Raw genomic sequence first — 21,995 nt, forward strand, 5'->3', positions numbered from 1 at the left:
TTTTTCTTTCCAGCTTATCTCTGAACTCAGGCAAAAGACCCTATAGGCAAAGCCCATGATGGAAAGTGAAACCATCCTTCTCAAGCCATCAGAACTGCCCCAGCCAGCAAGACCCTGCCCGTTATTGACCCTAAGACAATGATGGACCTGGCCTTTATTGCCACCTACCTGTACCCAACAACCTCTGTCCCACATTTTCCTTATATAAAGTACAGTATTTTCACAGAACCACCTAGGTGGTTCAGTGGGTTAAGCCTCTGTCTTCAGCTCAGGTCATGATCTCAGGGTCCTGGGACCGAGCCCCTCGTCAGGCTCTCTGCTCAGCGGGGAGCCTGCTTCCCCCTCTCTCTCTGCCTGCTGCTCTGCCTGCTTGTGATCTCTCTCTCTCTCTCTCTGTCAAATAAATAAGTAATAAAATCTTAAAAAAAAAAAAAAACAACAAAGTACAGTTGTTGGGTCCCCCAATAATGGGTCCATGGTCAAAGGAGCAACACTGGTACAAAGCAAAGGTCAAGCAAAGCTTTATTTTGCGCCAAGCATCAAGAATCAAACTGACCGGCCAGAGACGTCTCTTGCAAAGAGGCGACCCCTCCCTGCCTCCCAGACTAACTTTTATAGAGCAAAGGCCATATGGTTGGGCCTGACCACACACAGGTGGCTAATGAGATTGTAACACACAAAGAAAGCTGCACAGTCATGGTAGGTCCCACACGGGTGGCCAACTGAACTATAATTTACCCTATAGTAGACATTTGAACTAGCCTATCACCTTGGTCAGAATTGGTGCCCAAAAGGTGGGGGCCCACACTTCCTTGGTGGCTAGGGAGACAGTATGCACGCTCTCCTGATTAGATGTCTCCACCTGCCCCGACTCATCCCTACATTTGGGCTATTATCTCCACCTGAGCTGATCCACCCTTGTATTTGGGCTTTGTTACCTGGGACTGGTTTCCCGAACTTACTTTCAAGTAAATTCCCCTGGGGGAGCAGGGTCAATTTAAGTTTTACCGCATAAACGACAAAATGGCTGTTCAACCGAGGTGGGGCTGCTCTGGCTAAATAGGCCCTTACACACAGTATTTTCAGTACTTGGAGACAGTCTCTGAGATGTTAGTCCACTCTTCCCAGGGTTGGCCTCACTGAAATAAATCTCTTTCCTGTTTCCCCACCGGTCATCTCTCCGCCTTCGAATTTTGTCATGTGTACCCCCACCCACTTCTTTCCTCTATCCCCTGGATTATACAGATGCAAATCTCAGATATATTGTTGTAGCCGTGAATACATCAAGAGCTTGCACTGTATAAGGGCATAAAGCTCAGTCCTGATTTCTCATCTCAAGGTTTTCCAGAGACTACAACGCCTTTATCCTAAGCTAGTATCATAGTTATTAAATGGACACATGAGGGGTACCTCGGTGGCTCAGTGGGTTAAAGCCTCTGCCTTTGGCTTGGGTCATGATCCCAGGGTCCTGCATCGAGTCCTGCATCAGGCTCTCTGCTCCGTGGGGAGCCTGCTTCCTCCTCTCTCTCTGTCTGCTTCTCTGCCTATTTGTGATCTCTGTCTGTCAAATAAATAAATAAAATCTTTAAAAATAAATAAATAGGGACGCCTGGGTGGCTCAGTTGGTAAAGCAGCTGCCTTCGGCTCAGGTCATGATCCCAGCGTCCTGGGATCAAGTCCCACATCGGGCTCCTTGCTCCGCAGGGAGCCTGTTTCTCCCTCTGACTCTGCCTTCCACTCTGTCTTCCTATGCTCGCTCTCGCTCGCTCTCTCTCTGACAAATAAATAAATAAAATTTTTAAATAAATAAATAAATAAATAAATGGACACATGACTGAATGTTACTACCCAGTCTCTGTCAGAGTAACTGTTGCAAACCATGTCCCAACCATGAGAGAACACCTGTCTCAACTTCACTCCCAGGCCCTTGTTCCAGTGAGGCCCCCGGGGGTCTGCCTATTCACAGCAGAGCCCTGGAGAAACTGAGTCCTGGCTCAGGCTGAGCAGTCTAGCTAGCCGCACCAGGGCCAGGAGCTGCATATCAACCACTGTGCCCAGGTGCCCGCTCGTGCAGGGACTTAGTGAATGTTCCGGGGGGGGGGTGCCGATAATTGTGGTGACAAGGACCTGACCAAATCCCGTTAAGGACTCGGGCCCAGAGATGACTTGACAAAGATTTATTTACCAAAATTCAGCTTTGAGGACTTAACCTGAATCTAAGTATGGCAGAGTAGGTTTTTGGTTGTCATTTGTTTTCATTTACCTTCTCCAGAAGATGGGAAATTTAACAGAAGACGCTCTGTCACATCACACTGGAGAAATGCGACAGGTTGGACAGCTGGGCTTTTGTTATGAGGGCTGGTCTCCTAATAGTCTCTCCAATTCAGTCACCTGTCAGGGCATCTGACTGAGGGAGCCCCTCAGTGACGGGGTCAGACCCTGGAAGAAAGGGTGAATAGATAATCTGAGGATGGGCTGTGGGTGCAGGGGGAAAAGGGAGAGAAGAGGCAAGTAGAAGGGCACGTTCTGCCTCTCTCTGGGATCAGAGGACATGTTGGCTCTACACAGGAAGAGGAGCCAAGTGACAGAGCCGTTGAGCCGCTCTGGAATCTTTAGGCCTCCTTGTGGTTGTAAAACACTTTTATTCAATACATCAGAACTAGGGGAGAACTTGAATGGTTCACAGCTGAACCCTGCAGGGCACAGACTGTGCTGCCCCCTCCCTTCAATCCCGGGATATCTATCCATGGAGCGTTACCTCAGGAACAAAGCAGTTAGCTGCTAAGACCACCCATGAGACTTCTCAATTCCACCTGAGCAGAACTCCTATGACGTTCCCAGTGATAACTGTGAGAAACCTGAGGAAGGGGGCAACTCAGACGCCACCTCTGGGCTTAGTTTGGGGACAACTCCATCGAAGATGGACTGAGGGTTGATTCCCTTTCTTTTTTTTTTTTTTTTCCAAAAATTTTATCCATTTATTTGACAGAGATCACAAGTAGGCAGAGAGGCAGGCAGAGAGAGAGAGGAGGAAGCAGGCTCCCTGACAGGCAGAGAGCCTGATGTGGGGCTCGATCCCAGGATCCTGAGATCATGACCTGAGCTGAAAGCAGAGATTTTAACCCACTGAGCCACCCAGGCGCCCACTGAGGGTTGATTCCAAAGAGTAGGTGGATAAATCCTACCCAAACTTTTCTGGGACCAAAAAAAAAAAAAAAATTTCGTTCAAGTCCACATTCTTTCCCCCTTTTCTAGGCCACTAAGCAGCTGGGGTTTCTGCTGAACCTTTATTTATTTATTTTAAATTTTTTTTTTTTTTTTTTTAAATTTGACAGAGATCACAAGTAGGCAGAGAGGCAGGCAGAGAGAGAGGAGGAAGCAGGGCTCCCCGTCGAGCAGAGAGCCCGATGCGGGGCTCGATCCCAGGACCCTAGGATCATGACCTGAGCCGAAGGCAGAGGCTTTAACCCACTGAACCACCCAGGCACGCTGTGTGCTGAACTTTTATTATACCAAGAGAAAGCCGTAGACTGTTCTGTGTAGAAGAGGCACGCAGGGTAGAGAGGTTCTGGTGAGAAAGAACAGATTCTGAATGTGGGTGGAGAGGCTGAAAAAAAGGTCACCAAAGTCTGAAGAGAAAGGAAAGAATTTCTCTCTTGAGCCAAGGTGTGTCCTGCCCGAGGGCCTTTGACCTTGCTATTCATCCTCTCCCCTGAGCCTCTCTTCTTTCCTCCTGACTGATCCTCCTCACTGGGTAGTTAGTCCCTTCAGAGCATTCATCAGAAGAGATCATTACTGTTTGCTTATGTTTCACTTGTCCCCCCCATGAGACTGTAGGTGCCCCCAAAGCAGGTCTCAGGTGTATCTTGTTTGGCATTTTCAACCCAGCACCTACTGCGGTAGGTGTCAATGAGGATTTGTGAAAGGAAAGAACAGAAGAAGGGAGCACGCTTTTGATGGGGGAGAAGCTTCTACAAGGAGAGGTCTTTAAGCAGTGCTATATAGCAGAATTTCCCTTTTTTTGCTATCCCTTTAAGAGATTAAGACTTAAATTACTCTTCAGTGCTATTTAGAGTCAAATTTGTGTTTTAAAAAAAAAGAGAGAGACTTCATGCTGGCTACACGGGTATATTCACTTTGAAAAAATTCATTGAGCTGTAACCTTATTATTCTGTGCACTTTTCTGTATGTATATTCCACTTAAATAAAAATTACATTAAAGAGAGAGGGTGGGGGGAGAGAAAGACGCCACACAAGGCCCAGGTGTATAAAACTCAAATCCAGGCGAGAAGTGGAGGGGAAGGCAGAGGTGGGGGCAAGGACCAGAGTGTATTTAAGAGAGGAAGACAGGAGAACACAGCTGGCAGTATGAAAGACATACATGGAGAGACTGAGGAGGGCGGTGGGGAGGGCCACCTAGGGTCAGACTGGTGGCCTCACACCTGTGAGGGGTTTGGGTCTGGTTAGAAACTACTGGAGGCCAGTGTTTACAGTTTATACCGACGTTTTCCCAGGTTTGGATGCATAAACATCTGGAAGGCTTATTAATCAGCAGACTCTGAGACCCATGTTCAGAGACGCTGATCCAGAAGGTTGGGTGGGGTCATGAACCTGCATTTTAGCAAGCTTCCCAGATGATTTCGTTAAAGATTATTCTCTGGTCATAGTCTGAGGAACACAGGACAGCCCTTCCCTCTCCCATTCCGCCCAGGATCCTGGGTTTTTGTCTAGTATTTGTTGAAGATCAAACATAGTATCAAACTGTATCAAACACAGTATCAAAATGAGCATAATGAGATAGATGGTTCTAGCTTAGATCAGAATTTATATCCTGCTGGAGAAGGACATTTAATTGGCACTTGCAATCATCTGGCAGTTTTCATTGGTTTTCTGGTTAACAGCACAGGCTCTAGAACCAAAACCTGGGCTCGAACTCTGGAGCCATTATTGAACTTCTCGAAGTTTCTTCAACTGTAAAACAGGCATCGATAATGGGATTGACTTCACAGGTGATTGACTTCACAAGGAGAAGCACTTAACCCAGATCCTGGCACGTAAATTCTCCTTCAGTAGTAACAACAATCCTTATTCCCTTTGCAGTCCTCCTCTCCCAGCCCTTCCTCCCGCAGTCTTCTCCAACACTGAGTAATAGAAATAACTGGAGCGGACAGGGCCCCAAATATCTTGCAGTCTCTCCCCACTGACTAGCGCCAGGGCAGCCAGGCAGGGAGAAGTCTGGCCTCCACAGACCTCTATCAGCATCTGTGTGGGAGAGCTTTCCCACTGGCACTCTTGATCTAAAATACACACACACACACACAATTTTTTTAGTGCTAGGTCTAACTTATTTTAGGTCCTGGATTTGTGATTCCAGATTGGTTAATTAGCTGATATAGTTCTGCATCATGAGAGCATAGACCTCCTGGCTTTCCTCAGAGATTAAGAAATCAGTGAAACCAGGAAAAATCACCAGAGGGGGAAGCAGGGTGAGAGTCAAGATCTTTTTTATTGTCTTTCAGGAGCATGGCCAGCGCTCATTCCTCATCACCCCTCCACCCATGCAGCTCGAGTGCCAATGCCCCAGGATGCTGGAACTCACAGGCTGGATTTTGTAAGCAGGCAATGGCTGGACTTGAGAACAACCCTTCCCACGGCGGGGCTTCAGTTAGCGGATCTGGCAGTTTATTTGTCAATATTATTTGTTGTTAGCTTAATTGTAGGAAAATTGAAAAGTGTAATGCAGAGCCACGAAACCCTTAAGGCTGGTTAATCTTTTTGGATTGTAACCAATGTAATTTTTATTAGCTGATCCCATCTTGATTATAATACGCAGAGCCCTGGAAAAGTAGCTGAAGGCTCCAAGTCATGGTGTGCACAGGGAATAGACAGGCTCCATCATTTGCATTTTCTGCCAATGAGAGAGAAAGGGCAGAGGGGGCTGGATTGAAAGACCTGGGCTTGAGATGTCAGTGGGAGAGGGGAGCAGTCTCCAAGAGAGATGCAGAAACGATCTTGACAGTCCCATGAGGGGTGGAGCTAGGCTAAGCAGGATTGGGTTCCCTGCCCCATCTGCTGAAGGCACTCAAACTGCAGTGTGCTGCAGTTGGAACACTGGAGTAAGGGTTATGGCTCAGAATTAGGAGGAAACAGAGATAAATCCAAAAGGCCTTCTGTGTTGGTTTATTTATGATTGTTTGAAGAGTCCTTCTTCAATGTTATAGTTCCAAGTGCGGTGGCATCAAGATTTGGAATGGTATTGGGCACCTGGGTGGCTCAGTTGGTTAAGCGTCTGCCTTCAGCTTAGGTCATGATCTCAGGGTCCTAGGATCGAGTCCCACATCAAGTCCCACTCAGCAGGGAGTCTGCTTCTCCCCCTCCCTCTGTCCTTCCCCCTACTCGTGCTCTCTCTCTCTCTTTCCCCCTCCAACAAATAAATTAAATCTTAAAAAAAAAAAAAAAAGAATTGACAAGTATCTATAACTGAGAATCTGAAATGTTGTGAGGCTGAGGGTAACAGCCCCTGGTCCCTCCCTGGACTTTGATCTTCTGTGCCAGAAAATGGGGAACAGACAGTCTCATCCATTTGACAGCCCCGGGAAAGGAGATCTTCTTTTCAGCTTTGACAGCTCCAGAGAAGGAAGGAGCTTTGCACTCTCTTGTACCCAGTCTAGCAACGATCGCCTTCCAAAATGCCCCTCAGTACCCAGTCTAGCAATGATCCCTTTCCAAAAGGTGAAGTTGCAGGCCAGAAACACTGGGATTCTACTGACACTTGACTGATGCTCTTGACCCCCAACCATAGAGTAAATGATCCAGCAACCTATTCTAGACAAATGGGGAACCTAGAGGCAGCACATGGGCATTTTTTCCCTTGGCCCTCTTATGAATATAAATATTTAGTGCATGGTGTTTTGCAGAATTAAATCTCTGAGCCTAGATTAGCCTGGTAATATCATTATGTCGATACCAGGGATGAGCTACCTGTGACTGCTGTGTGTCTTCTCATTCGAGGATGCCTGTGATGACTTGATGCCCTTGCATTTGCCAGGGCAATCATTAATTGCATATGAAACAGTTGGTGTTTGGCTTTAAGGGAAGCTGATTGGGTCAGTCACTGAGTGTTTGGCTCAGTGATCTACAGCTGGCTCTTTGCTCCTGCACTCCCGCTTTCTTTTCAAAGCATTCTTACTCAGTGTTTTTGGGACCCCCTGAGGAAGAGGCAGTGAAACATAGGGGGTTTTAATCTGTGTTTTCCTTTGGGCATTATAGCTTTAATTTTAATATTTTGGATAATAAAGAATGATTTTAAATTAAATTTGCGAGACTGCCATCTGTGATTGTTTGGACTTTTTCCTCCTCTCTGGCGGGTTTTTTAACTCAATTCTTTCTGAACGTTAGCAAGAGTGGGTTGAGGGCAGGTGGAGAAAGGCAGCAGAGTAGTAGGTGAGCCCAAAGAACTGAGCGAAATGGAGAAAGGCTTTGATCCCTGGCCTCTGGCCCTGGGAGTTGGTGGGAAAAGCTTGGTGCCTTGCGTCATCACAAAAGTTACCTGGGATGTACTTGCAGTTTCCTATCCTCTCCTCTTGATTTGATTTTGAGAAAGTGATTTGCCAGAGGCAAACTGTGCCTCAGTTTGCCTATCGGTCAAATAAAGACCTGATTTTCCCCCACGGAGTTACTGCCGTAGTTTTGAGACAGTTCTGAGAACAGCTCCTGGGACCCGGTAATTATCACTACCTACCAAAGGCTAAAAGGGTCGCAGGGCTTCCTTGTATTTCCATAACTAGAGTTAAATCCAAGAAATATCTAGAAATATGTTCTTAATCCTGTCGGCGAAATCCAGCAAGAAGAATTTTCTACCCTTCTAAGGGAAGGGAGGACACATTTACCGTCCCCACCGCAGACCACGGCATGAATGAGTCAGACACACAGCACCACTGAACACACATATGCTGAGCGAAATGCCAGAAAAAAATGAAAAAGCACCTGCCAGCGGAGGGGTTGCTATGATGAGTGACTTGGCTAGGAAAGATGGGATGGGGGGCAGGGCGTAAAGCTCGTAACTCCTTTTTTAAGGAAAGGTGGCTTCTTGAAGGGGTCACATTTTGCATTTGGGGGAAGAGAGAGAGACTGAGGAGTGGGGCAGGGAGAGGATTCCTGGCAGAGCACATGGACCATCTGAGCAGAAGCCTTAAGCAGAGGACAGTGCAGTGATCAGAGTCTGAGGGGAAGGAGGTAGACCTGGGGAGGGAAATAAACCTGAGGGTGAGGAAAGCTACCTTAAGAGCTCTCTGAAATGAAAATAGAGCATAAACAATTAGCAGGAAGCTGCTAGAAGCCCGAAGTTGTGGGTAGAGCAGAGGCTTTGTTAGCATCTGAGTGTTTCCTCTACATCTGCTCCTTCCCCACTGTCTCCTGGCCTTTCCCACCATCTCCTACCCCACCGGCTCCCTTCCTTCACTCCAAACTCGGGTTTTATCAGATTGAGGGGGGCCCCCGGCCACTTCCCCACAGAGGGAAGGCCTTCCCTGCATGGGTCAGAAAGCAAAGGTTCATGAAATGACCTTGAAGTTCAGGGAGGCAATAACCACGGCTCTGCGCAGGATAGAAGCTCGGTAAACAAGTATTTATCATGTTTTTAAGACCTCACATGAGCATCCTTTGTCCCACATGACGCCTAGACTAAGAGATAAGCTTGGAATCTCAATCAATCTCTCTCTCTCTCTCTCTCTCACACACACACACACACACACACACACACACACATTCTCTCCCACCTCCTCTTCCTCTCTCCTCTCCAAAAGTCCTGGTTCTCCTAAATACAACCTTGGTATCCCCCCAATAGTAGAAAACAAGTGCCTATGAAAAAAGCCTTTAAGACTCATGAATATTTAGCTCGTCCTCATGTAAAATATATGACTTTGTGTAAGGATCAGGCGAACGAGGTGCATGATTTTTTTCTGATTTATGGGCCTGGAGACGGATTATTCATAGCAGAGCAGCTGTGTGGAAAGATTCATCCGCTGCGAAATGTGATTGTACATCAGGCAGTGTGTGGGAACGGAGCTATGACTAATGGCTGCTTTACATATAAATGAGAAGGTTTGTGCTAGGAACTGTAAAAAAATACAATCACTCAGCTGACGGGCAGGCTCCTTATCGTGGGTGCAGGAGAGGGACCTCAGGAAAGGCAGGCAAATGAATGCTTTTGCCCTGAAAAGCCAGGTGGGGGTAAGAGTCAGCGAGCAGGAGAGGGGACGGAAGGAACTGGGAGAAGCAGCCAACTCTCCAGAGCTGGCCGGCCCGGCCGTAGTCAGTCTCTGTATTTGTAACTCCGTCTTCCAGGCCCTGCTGTGACCTCTGAGAGCCTGTCAGGGCTGAGATGCAGCCCCAACAGAAGTAGCTGCGTCACCAGTACACCTAGGGGTGATGACCGGGTCCCGAACTCTCCAGAGCTTGGCGTTAGGCTGCTGAAGATTCAGGTCCCGTTCAGAAGTCGGCACAAGATTCATCTTGGTAAACCTCAGAAGAGGAAAAATTGTGCAAATCTGAGATTTTCCCCTGCCACTCCTCACGTCTCCCTCGCCTTCTCTTGTTCATCTCTCTCCTCTCTTGTAGCTGAGACAGGCTGTCTAGACACTGCAGATGTGGACAGATGTTGGGTCTGTAATTTATAACAACGGCCTCCAGAAGGCAATTCCAATTTGTTTCGGTAAGGCTTTGAGTTACAGGCAGAAAAAATATCCTGTAAATACTGTTGACTTACATGGTAAGTACACCAAGGGTTTACTTAGTCAACAACCACTAACTACAGCATAATTACACACCCATCCAGATTACCGGAGGATTTAATGACACTGAGCAGGTAATGACCACCAACCAACCCGAGTTTCTGGTTTTAGGGGGGCCTGGAGAGCAAGGGAGTTGAGCCATACTTAACAGGAATGTATGCCTGTTTCTTCAAGTCATCAATTAGTCACCATTTTGAGGGCCTTTCAGTGTTATCTACATGTCAGACATCCCTTTGCTATCACACTGAACGCAAGCAGGTTGGAGCCTCTTTGTTGCTCTCCACTGATCCAGTTTTAAACCACGCGGTATCTGGAGGTACTCACAACGCCCTCAGACAAGCCAAGAGGCTGGAAAATTACCTTTGCCGTTATCCTAATGCATCATGCACTCAGCAGCAAGGCCGAGATCACTGACCCACTCTCTCTCTCTCAGCTGCTGGCCGATGACGGTGCAGCTATCCAGTTCAACAGTGAAGGAGACTGGCCCACCCAAGATCAAGCTAATCCTCATGGGGATTATATTCTGGTCGGGTAATTATAATGGGAAATGGAAAGGTGAATTTCTAGAACAGTGTTTCAAGAAATTCAGGAAGCTTCCTACTGTATCTGGAGTGGTATGTGTGTGCAGGGGGAGCAGTAAGCTCATATCAAGGCCAACGTAAGGAGAACTTTGGTAATCTGGCCACGATTAGTCTGTTGTAGCAGAAGCCAAATTTGCACTTGAGGTCTGCCATCCCTGAGAACTCTGACCAGCTGGTCCCCCTGGGATTAGGGGATCAGAGTTGGCCAGCAGCTGGAGAGCTCAGACTTCCTTGGGCATATAGAGTTGCCGCTGAAATAGACCTCAGGGTATCATTTATGTCAGTCTGGGGGAAGGGGAAAGAGGAATGGGAATAAAGGGGGTAGGAAAATGTGGAAATCCAATGAACACATTGGCAGGATTGGATTCCAATTTTTAATCCATCACCAACCTCTGCTGGTTTATCTGTTCCACAGAATCTTCCTCCCCCTCTTGCCTGTCCAAAGACAGTCAAACAAAACTTAATACACCCCTAGGCACAGACCCCAGGATTTTCACAGACCATGAAAGGAAAGCCTGATGCCAATTGAAGGACAGATAATGTCTGGAGAATCCGGCTTCTCTGTGATGGTTGCCGTGTTCTCCCCTTCTCACTCTTCCCCTGCCCTGGCCCTGCTTTGTATCCGTCCAACTTCAATGATATCTTGCTTCACCTGAAGAAGTGCATTTGGTTTAGAATGTCAGCTCCTGGCAGAGCCACAGAACTGATCACTAGCTAGAAGGCGAAGCCACCTGGGCCAAAGGAAAGGGGTGAGGAGTATCAGGAGTCATGGCTGAGACTGCTCTTCTCTGGAGGGCACTGGCTGGGGGTGGGGGGTGGGGGGTCGTCTGGCTGCAGGTCCTGCCCGGGAGAAAAGGTGTTAGCCTCAGAAGAATGGGTTTAGGAAACAATTTGTGTCTTAGGAGTTTAAGGTTTTGGATGCAGTGTCTAAAGAGACTCTAGAGACTTCTTTTATGGAGACTTTAAAAATATGAGTGACTCCTACTTGCCAGGGGTGTGTGAGATTTTTGTCCTAGTGAGAGATATAGATGACAATGGCCCGGAGCCCTCTAAACCCAGGAGATCCTTGTAAGTGCACCAAGCCTCACACGGCTCCCCGGCAGGAGTGGACAGGGACATTTGAATGTCCAGCCCTAGGAGGGCTGTGGAAAGAAGGAGGGATGCCCTCTGGTCAGGGAGGACCAATGAGCTATAATAATGTTAATATCTGACATGAACAGAGAGATTACTGTGTGCCAGGCATATATTTTCTCCTTGACGATACATCTATGCATTAGCTCTTTGAGAAGGAAAACTACCCATTGCCAGGGAGCAGAACTTCCTCCAAATAAAAGGGAGCACGTGGCACAGAATCCTGCTCCGTGGCTTGTCAGCATTAGCCAGAGGGTTACATAATTTGCAGGGTGGAGGATAGAAGCAAGAGGTAAAGTCAGCTCTGGAGACATATATCCCAAGACGTCTGGAGGGAGGAAATTTCAGGATACAGCCTCGGGGGTCTGCATACTTGGAAAGTGGATGTCATGGGACACGAGAGAGCTAGTAAAAGGACAGGATCACTGACCCAGGAGCATTCTGCCACGCACGCGTGTCTACACACATGTCCACATAGAGACATTTCATCTCTGAACTGGTGAGAACGGGTCACATGCTTAGCCAAATAGACATATTACAAGCCCTGGTTCATTCCATACACACAGGAATGACGTGGCCTCTCCGACAAAGACTTCCCCAGACTTCTTCTTCTTCTTTTTTTAATTGGGTTTTTGTTTTCTTTCTTTTTTTTTTTTTTAAGATTTTATTTATTTATTTGACAGAGATCACAAGTAGGCAGAGAGGCAGGCAGAGAGAGAGAGAGAGAGGAGGAAGCAGGCTCCCTGCCGAGCAGAGAGCGATATGGGGCTCGATCCCAGGACCCTGGGATCATGACCTGAGCTGAAGGCAGAGGCTTTAACCCACTGAGCCACCCAGGCGCCCTTCCCCAGACTTCTTAATGAGTACACACAAGTCCCACGGTTAGAGGAAGGACAGGACAGGACTGGGAAGGGTTCGTCGCCTGGTGGGCATCTCCCCAGAGAGATTCAGGTCTGGTCTTCTCTAAACCAAATCTTCCTGCTGGCCAGGCCTGGAAGCTGAGGTGTCCAGGGCCTATGGGAAGACTATGGGAAGACAGACTAGGGTCTGGGTTGGGGGAAGCATGGGTCTAGAGTGCAACTTCAGTTTATTTGTCCAGTACACACCAGACCCTAAGAGTCCAAAAATAGTTGCCCAAAATAAATAGTAGAAAGACCAAGGGAGCTGGAGCCAGAAAACCTAGGTTTGACTCCTCTTACTTACTAGTATCTCATTCATTCATTAATTCACTCAATAAATATGTATTGAGCATTCCTTGTATGCCAAGTGTGTGACCTTTATTGGGCAAGCTATTTAAGCTCTATTGGCAGGGTGCCTGGTGGCTCAGTCCATTAAGCAGTTAAACGCGTCTGCCTTCAACTCAGCTCACGATCCCAGTGTTCTGGGATGGAGTTCCAGGTCAGGCTCCTTGCTCAGTGGGGAGTCTCTTTCTCCCTCTCCTTCTGCCCCTCTGTGCTCTCTCTCTGAAATAAAGAAATACAATCTTAAAAAAAGAAACTCAGTTGGCATCAGTGTCCTCATCTGTAAAACAGGAGTAACAATGCCCCGGTGTCACAGTTATCATGAGCATTACATGAGAAGAGGTGTTGGCACATGGTTGATTCCCAGTAAATGCTCCTTATTAGCACCAGTAAAGGAATTTCAGTTATGCCCCTTTCATAAAGTCCCTTTTGCTGTTTCTCGCCCCACCCCACTGGTAGCCGAACCTTCTGGGGAAAGTATGGGAGAATTTTACATGGCCCCAGATGAGCCACTCTCATAGGTGACTTTCACAGGACAGCTTTAGCACCAAGGGGATATGATTTGCTTGTCTGCCTCCCTCTCTGGACTGTGAATCCCTCAGGGAAAGGGGCTGTGTCTTCACTTGTTCAGCATGTGGCCGCAGTGCCCGTGACAATGCCTGGCCCACTGGAGACATTCAGTAGATGTTTGCTGACTCAATGAAAGAAGGAAGGAGAAAAGTCAGTCTTTTCTTTCTTCCTTCCTTCCTTCCTTCCTTGAAGATTTTATTTATTTATTTGAGAGAGAGAGAGAGGGAAAGAGAGAGAGAGAGCATTAGAAGAGAGAGGTCAGCAGGAGAAGCAGACTCCCTGCTGAGCAGGGAGCCTGATGTGGGACTTGATCCTGGACTCCAGGATCATGACCTGAGCCAAAGGCAGTTGCTTAGTCAATTGAGCCACCCAGGTGGCTCTTTCTTTCTTTCTCTCTTTCTTCCTTTCTGGTTTTAATTATTTATTTGCAGGAGAGTGAAAGCAAGAGAGAGCACAGAAAGAGAGGGAGAAGCAGACTTGCTACTGAGCAGAGAGCCTGACGTGGGGCTCAATGCCAGGCCCCCGAGATCACAACCCAAGCCAAAGGCAGATGTTTAACCTTAACTCCAGAAGCAGGGTTTCTATCCCTGTAGTGGTTGTGAAGGCCCCTCATTTCTTCATCCAACAAATATTTATCAAGCAGCTAGATGTCCCTAGTACTGTACCAAGTGTTGGAGATATAATGGTGAGCAGAATAGACACGATCCCTGCCCTCGTAGAGCTCAGAATCCAGGGGGAAAATACAGATTATAATCAGATAGTCGTAAAAAAACAGGATTTTACCAGGTGCGACCTTATGTTCAAAGAGAAGTAAATGATGCTAAGAAAGCGTATCAAGGAAGAAAGAGCTAACCAAGCATGGGCAGCATGAAGGGCTTCCTCTAAGATGTAATATTCCAGCTGACACCCGAAGTGGGAGTAGGGGTTAAGGCCATTCTGGGGTGGTGCTGCTGCTACCGACAGGAGTCCTCCAAAGAGGGGCAACCACAAGTGCACAGCCCCAGGGGCTGGTTAGATCATGGCACATTCCGACAATAGGAAAAGGCCGGTACAGCTGGAGCGTGGCTTGCAACTCAGAGTGTGGAACAAAGATGCTGGAGTCGTGGGTTCCCGACTTCATCTTAAGAGCAAGAGGACACCATAGCAGGATTTCAAGTTGAGGGATGGTAGAAGTGACATGACCACCACTGGGCCCAGTTGTTTGGGTGAGGTGGCACCAGTGGAGACCGCAGTCAGGGGTTGTGGGGGGTTGGTTGAGTCAGCCAGCCTTGGACTGAGGTGATGGAGAGAGAACGGGAAGGGGAGGAAAACACTCTGAAGTAGAGGAGATAGGGCTCCCTGACGATGGGTCCTGCCGTGGCAGATGAGGGGGCAGAAGGCGCCAGGGGGAAGTCCCGGGTCTGTAAGCTTGCTCCTTGTTCCCTTCCAGAAAAGCTCTCCTCTCTTTTCCACCCAAGAGTTTAGTTCCAATAGCCTTCGGAGGTGGATAGATTTCCACTTCCGGAGAAAGAGAGAGACAACGACAAGACGTCCCACGGTATCTGGGAGGCATCTAGAGTGTCACTTTCCCAAGCAAGCCCCTTGCCACTGAAGCACTCATTTATCCTCCCAAACTCGCCCAAACCTAAACATACTCTCAGATTCTCTGGCTCCCTGTGCTGACACAGACCTCCAAACCCTCCCTACAGACCACTTCATCCTACCCTTATTTATCCTTGCCTCCCAAAGCCCTCCACGCCCCCTCCCCTGCTCTTCTCCCTAGCCGCCCCACCCCCGCCCCTACCTCCCTCTGCCTCCACTTCACCCTATTAAGAAACAACAACCCCCCAGAACGCCTGCCCCCGGCTGCTGTTCCCTGAGCCCCGCCTGCCCTCCCTCCTCCTGCTCCTCTCCCTGACAGATGCCTCAGAGCCCCGGGCCGCAGTTAAGGTGACGAGATGCAGCAATTCTTTATGAACATTTCATTCCTGCTCGCTACACGACGTAAATTAGATGGTGTGTTACATTCGGGCAATAAGAGAGATATGTCACCACGACGCTGGCCCATTGGATGGAGAGGGTAATCCTGCCGTGAATTTCATTACTGCTTTTATATAGACAGAATTAGCTCGGTGACAGCGAGCCTGATTGTCTTTCACTAGGGGTTTGGAGAAGAGCTGAAAGGATTTCACCCTGATGTGCACACTACTGAGTGACCCCGCTCACCAGCGGCTGCGCTGATTGCTTTGCACCTTGCAGACCCGCGATTGGCTCAGCCTCTCGCCGCCGCCGCTGCCGCCGCTGCCTCGCCTCCCTCCCTGGTCCCCAGCCCTCCCCGCCTGGCTTTCTATTGAAGCAAGAAGAAAGGAGACCTAATGGAGGAGTCACAAGGTCATGAAGGGAAATTTGGGCATGGGGAGGGGCAAGTTGGCAGAGTTACAAAATACCCGACAATCCCTTTCAGGTCAGAGTCTTCTGGACAGAAACTGTGGCCACTCACTCTTGCTTCCCAGAAAAGGGCACGAAGGAGCTTGGGCCACATGTCCAATGTCCTGGTGGCAAAGGAGAGACTGGGTAGGGACTGGCAAATCCCCGTGAGTCTCTCTTGCAGAGACTCCGGAGCTGCCACCGGCTTCCTATCCCTTTGCCTCTCGCTCCTTTGGGTCCTTCTGTCATGGTGGTTCGAGCTCTTCCCTATCCCCTAGGCAGGAACAGTTGGGAGAAGCAAGAGGAAGACCACTGTCACTCCCTGCCTGCGGACTCAGCAACTCCACTGTGGAGGGTGAGGGAGGGGCGTAGATTCTCTTCCCTCTGTTTCCCACACTCACCAACATGGCTCCCACCCCAACCCCACCCCAACTCTACACAACCCTCTTCAACGTCCTTAGTAGGACCTGGATGGCCCAGTCCAGCAGCCTGCACCCAAGCCCAGGCTGGGGATTTCCTTCCTTCCGTTTCTTTCTACAGGAATGGCTAGTTCTGAGTCAGTCCCCTCCTTGTTTTCTGGGTCTCTACCTTAATATCTCTCACCACTGTTGCCTTGCCCCCTCTTTCCTTACCTTCTGTCAATCCCTCAGCAAACGTCTTCTGCTAAGCTTTCCGGAGGCAGAGGCAGCTGGTTGCCCCCAGGGCTGGCCAAGGAGGTTGACCATTGCTGCACCCTGCTGACTACTCGGCCCCCTTTGAAAAGTCCTCAGGGAGACCCTCCGAGATTCCATTCCTTGCAGGGCCATGGGCCAGGCATCAAGCAGGCAGAATAATCTCCTCAAAGCCCCTCATCTTTTGGTCAACCCGATACATCTGTTGGGAAAGTTTCTTTGACAGCCCAGATCAGCCAGCTCTGTGGCCTGTGCTGAGAGGGATTAAGGCCACAGTCGCTGCTTTCTGGGGGTGGGAGGAAGCTCCCCAGACCTCAGCAGAGCTGATTGGGCCCTTGGAGGCCTGGCACAGGGTCTCTGCACTCTGACTCTGTCTGCCCGGGGTTAGTGCCCTGATCTCCCCTGAACTCCCCTTCCAGCCCCCCCCCCGACGGAACCTCAGCTCCAAATGCCTATCCTCCATGGAGCCCAGGGAGAGGGTTCCCTCAAGGATTTACTCAGGAAATCACTCTAGACACATTTTACACTGAAATTCCTTCTCTGTGAAGCAAAGGCTAAGTTACGATGCTGAAACTCTAGTCTGAGCCTGCCGGTATGCTAGCCGGGTGACGAGGCAGATCATCACACCTTTCTAAACTTCGGCTTCAAAAAGGGTTATAACTGGGCGCCTGGGTGGCTCAGTGGGTTAAGCCTCTGCCTTCAGCTCAGGTCATGATCTCAGGGTCCTGGGATCGAGTCCCGTATCGGGCTCTCTGCTCGGCAGGAAGCCTGCTTCCCTCTCACTCTCTCTTTCTGCTTGCCTGTCTGCCTACTTGTGATTTCGCTCTGTCAAATAAATAAATAAATTTTTTTAAAAAAGGGTCATAACTGCTGTGGGGGGTTGTGGTTCAGTCCTGTGCTTCCCTTGGTGCTGAGGGTGGTCTCCAGTCATTGCCCTGCCCTGTCAGACTTCCTTGGATTTGTCTCTGCTGAAGAGAGCTGTCTCACCGAAGGCCATGCCTTTCCCCGGGCAGCCTGCTTCTACCTTCTTGTCACCATGGGCATCTGAAGGCTCAGCCAACTGTCTGTACCTTGGGACACTTTAGAAGGGCCATCCCTGCTGCCGAGTCCCCCTTGAGGTTGACAAAGGCCTTTTTGGTGACTGCATCAATTTCTCCCTCTGTCCAGTCCTCCTTCTTTCTAGTTCTTTCTCTTGCACTAGTGAAAACCCCAAGGCCATGCCCCAGTAAACTTCCAGCACCATGGACCCCATCCCAAAGTTGGCTTCCCTATCCAGCCTGCCTACCTGTGGACTACTGCAGGACAAGGGTGGTTGTTTGTTTGTTGTTGTTTTTTAAGATTTTATTTATTTGACTGAGAGAGACACAGTGAGAGAGGGAACACAAGCGGGGGGAATGGGGGAGACAGAAGCAGGCTTCCCACTCAGCAGGGAGCCCGAAGTGAGGCTCTTTCCCAGGACCCCAAGATCATGACCTGAGCTGAAGGTAGATGCTGAATGACTGAGCCACCCAGGCGCCCAGTGAAGAGGTTCTGTAAAGTGTCATGTAGCCACTGTTGCCTCCCATCAATGTTGTCATAACGGCAGGCTCTGCCTAGCTGGTGTGATGGGTTCAGCATACTTTGGCCAGGAAGTCCAGTGAATGAACACCCAGCTTTCTTTTTTCTCCTAAGGACAAGGTTCTTTGCACTCTGCTTTTTGTCTTCTGATTGGAATAACCTTCCCACATTGTCCAGACTGTCTCTCAGGAAGCCCAGCCATTGTCCCAAGGATCTAGGGGTTCAAACTGCCAGGGTTCTATTACCCATATCTCATTCTGTGCCCCAAGAATCAGGAGCTAAGTGCCCACTGGATATCTCTCCTACATGCTCTGGATATACTCCTAGCTGGGGATCCTAGCCTTTATTTAAAGCATGCACTTTCCTCCCAAAAACCAAACCATCCATCCTTGGTGTGTGGGAGTGGTGGTGACAACAGATCTCAAATGAGGCCTGAGTACAGGGTCTCCTCTACTTTGAGCCAAGACTTCCTTCCTTCTGGACCTTGTTTACAACTCCATCCCAAATAAAGCAAGCCTAGGATCCCTCTCCTAGGAAATAGGGATGAGCACAGGCAATGGTCTCCAATTACTGTTACCCTTTTAAGTATGCCCACACTGTCTCACTACTGGGCCTCCAGCCTTTCAGCATCTTGGGAGTCACATGGCAGGAAGGGACACTGGCGGGTGAATCAGATCTTCTACTCCATCCCCTCTCCTGGGCCCTGACCCAGAATGTGTGCTTCTCAGGAGTGCAATGGCCTGCATTTTTCCTAGAGCTTTCCCTGCAAAGCGGCAGGCACTGAGCGAGGAGCCAGTGGTGTGGGGGATGGAACTTTCTCACCCTACTCCTGTTCTGACATCACAAGCCTCACTTTCTGACACTAATTGGTTGCCATGGAAACCAGTTCCTCAGAGTACATGACGACCTGAGGTGGAGGGAGGGAGAGCCACAGGAACCAGCCCTGCCACAAAGAATCCACAGAGCCCCTCAGCATCAAGCACGGCTGCCCAGGGTCCCTATCCTCTGCTGGTACATAGGCTTTGCACATAAGGAGAAAAGTCCACCAGCTCACGAAGATGCCCCAGGACGGCACAAAGATAATCCAACTTCACCACTCCTCCCATTTCCCACTTCATGGGGAAATCTGTCTTTTCTTTGAGAGGGGAGCTCTTGCTGCAAAGTCATAGTCCAAATCGAGAAAAGTCAGCCACGTCCCATGGAACAAACGGCTATCAGATGTGATATGGACAGCTCTCTCTCTCAGTCCTGGAAAGGAAGTCCTCTTTTTTTTTTTTAATATTTTATTTATTTATTTGACAGAGAGAGAGATAACAAGTAGGCAGAGAGGCAGGAAGAGAAAGAGGGAGAAGCAGGCTCCCCACTGAGCAGAGAGTCCGATGTGGGACTTGATCCCAGGACCCCAGGATCATGACCTGAGCTGAAGGCAGAGGCCCAACCCACTGAGCCACCCAGGCACCCGGAAGTCCTCTTTTCTAAGAAATTGTCTTTAACTACCCTGAGATCATGACCTGAACCGAAACCAAGAGTCGGTTGCTGAACCAACTGAGCCACCCAGGTGCCCCTTACACATCCTTTCATTCATTCAACAAGCATTTATGAGCCCCTGGTATGTTACAGACCCAGTGCCAGGCCTGAGGGATCCACCCAGGAGCTGATAGGGACCTGCCTCTATGGAACTCACGCCTAGCATCTTCTACACTCATGTCCATCCTTTTAGTAAGTAGCTCTGGGTTTTCTTTCTTCATTCTAGTCCCCCAATGTGGTAAGATGTCTGGTTGCTGATAGCGTCGGCAATCCCCTTCCGCCCCTGGGCTTCCCAAGAGTAGAGACCTTGAGCCTACTCAGATACGTTTTTGCCTGACACTAGACTCCAAGATTTGGGGCCCCTCAGCCTTCCACATCACCCCGTTCTCTCTGAACCAGCCTTTCAAGGACCCTGGATTCCTCTACTGTCTTTCAAGGCCACGGGAGTAGAAGAATGGATAGGACTTGAGGATGGTGGCAGAAAGGTAGGTCTGCGGTGTGCCCATGGGAACAGGTACATGAGCTGGAGGCACACAGCCATGTCTTCGTCTGCCGGCATCCTGTGGTCACGCACGCGCACTTCCACTGGCTGTATCTGTGACTTCTCCCAAATCAGCCAATGTGGGGATGTGAGCATGTGTGTGATTCCACTTATGAGCGTGAGTGAGCATGTGTTCAGGGGAAGGGGAATTTAGGGGTATGTCTCTATGTGTGTTTTTTCCAAATGCTTGGCTTTTTTCAAAATGGCTTAGAGCACTACTGTCATTTATGGGGTTTAAAATGTCAGAACAGGGCCCATGGGGAGGCAGGGGAGATTAAACTGCAAACAGTGAAGGTTATAGATGACGTTTCTGATAGGCTGACAGGCAGACTCAAATGATGCTGCACTTTAGCAATCATTTAAACACACACATGCACACACACACACACACACACACACATACACCAGCTTCTCTCTCCATATTTTAATGGCACATTCTGAAGGCTAAAAACATAACATAGGCCATGTCTAGAAAACCAGAGCTCTGCTTTCAGAACCCAACCCGCAGCTGTCTGGTGGGGTGTGTGTATGTGTGTGTGTGTGTGTGTGTGTGTGTGTTGTGTGTGTGTGTGTGTGTGTTTACTCAAATGCGCCTACCTGTTCCAAATGAACACATATACTTATTTATATTTTGAGTCTGCATTTGTTAATTTCATGTCACTTTTATACAGCATCCTATGTGATTAACAAAATACATCCCATCTCACAGTCGACCCAAGCATCATGACCTCATGTATAAAGTAGGCAGGGTCGAAATTACTACCCTATTTTACAGATAAAAGAATACTGAGGTGCCAAGAGGTCCAGAGGGTTTCCCAAGACCACCCAGTGGGAAGTAACAAAACCAAGGTTAGAAGCAGAGCCTTTTTGTACTTATTCAGAGTCCTTTTCTTGAGGTTGTGGTTCTCAACCTGGGCAATGCTTCAGAATCACCTGCAGAGCTTCTAAACCCCACCAGGCCCCCAGAGACTGCCACCCAGTTCTGGTGGTGACCCTTACAGGACGTTTTTGAAGACTCCTGGTTATGCTCACAGGTAGGGGACATCTCGGGCATCTAATTAGGCTTGCATCCCCTCTGCGTGAATGTGGATTCCAGTCTCCTCCCTGCTCAAGGTCTATCTCTGCATCTACCTCCCAGAAGACTTACTATCCGGGAGGATCGGCAGCTCTATTTCTTCTGCTTTCACCCACCCCTGCCAGACCGTGGAGGTTTAGAAAGTTCCTCAGCTCAGCCTGGTGAGTGCAGAGACTATCGGCTCCAGGGCCCACCATTGGGGCCACCGGACATGGGGTTGACTGTGTTGTCTTGGCAAGCAGGAAGGAGGAGAAGCAGCCCCACCTGGCCCCGTCAGCCAGGAGAAGGCCAAGGGGGTGAGGAGTAGCCCTGAGTGACCTAGGCTGAGAGGAAAGAGGGAAAGAGATGGAAAAAAAAGAAAGTAGAAGAGGAGGAGAGCCAACCCCTTGGAAGATTATTTCAAGCCGCTCTGTGCTGAAACCACCTCACCCGGCCACTGCAGGAGAGGTGACCTGGCACAGCATTCAGGAGCACAGACGCGGCGGTGGCCTGTCTGAGCTCTAATCCAGGTTCTGCTTATGAGTAGCATGACTTGGCTCCAGGAGGAAGGAAATTACCCTTCAAAATCCAGAGCAGAACGGTGCCTAGCTGACTCAGTCAGGAGAACATGAAGCTCTTAATCTCAGGGTTGTGAGTTCAAGCCCTACCCTGTGCCTCCATTTCCTTATCATTAAAATACCGATTATAGCGGTGCCTGGGTGGCTCAGTCATTGGGCGCCTGTCTTAGGCTCTGGTCACGATCCCAGGGTCCTTGGATCAAGCTCTGCTTCAGGCTCCCTGCTCAGTGGGAGGCCTGCTTCTCCCTCTCCCACTCCCCCTGCTTGTGTTCCCTTTCTCGCTGTGTCTCTCTCTTGTCAAATAAATAAAATACGGATTATACTAAAAGGACGTGCATCACAGGGCC

At 49.1% G+C, this 21,995-nt stretch overlaps 1 long non-coding RNA gene across 1 annotated transcript; it reads left to right on the top strand.

Annotated features, from left to right (window-relative positions):
- The first annotated feature begins 18,855 nt into the window (after nucleotides 1-18,855).
- Nucleotides 18,856-21,765, top strand: LOC101694187. Its single transcript, XR_199200.2, has 4 exons — nucleotides 18,856-18,959; nucleotides 19,569-19,667; nucleotides 19,875-19,960; nucleotides 20,792-21,765. It is a non-coding gene; the product is annotated as an uncharacterized LOC101694187 (long non-coding RNA).
- The last annotated feature ends 230 nt before the right edge of the window (nucleotides 21,766-21,995 follow it).

Source organism: Mustela putorius, unplaced genomic scaffold (assembly GCF_011764305.1).
Source record: "Mustela putorius furo isolate JIRA1106 unplaced genomic scaffold, ASM1176430v1.1 tig00003909_pilon_pilon_pilon, whole genome shotgun sequence".
NCBI classification, from domain to species: domain Eukaryota; kingdom Metazoa; phylum Chordata; class Mammalia; order Carnivora; family Mustelidae; genus Mustela; species Mustela putorius.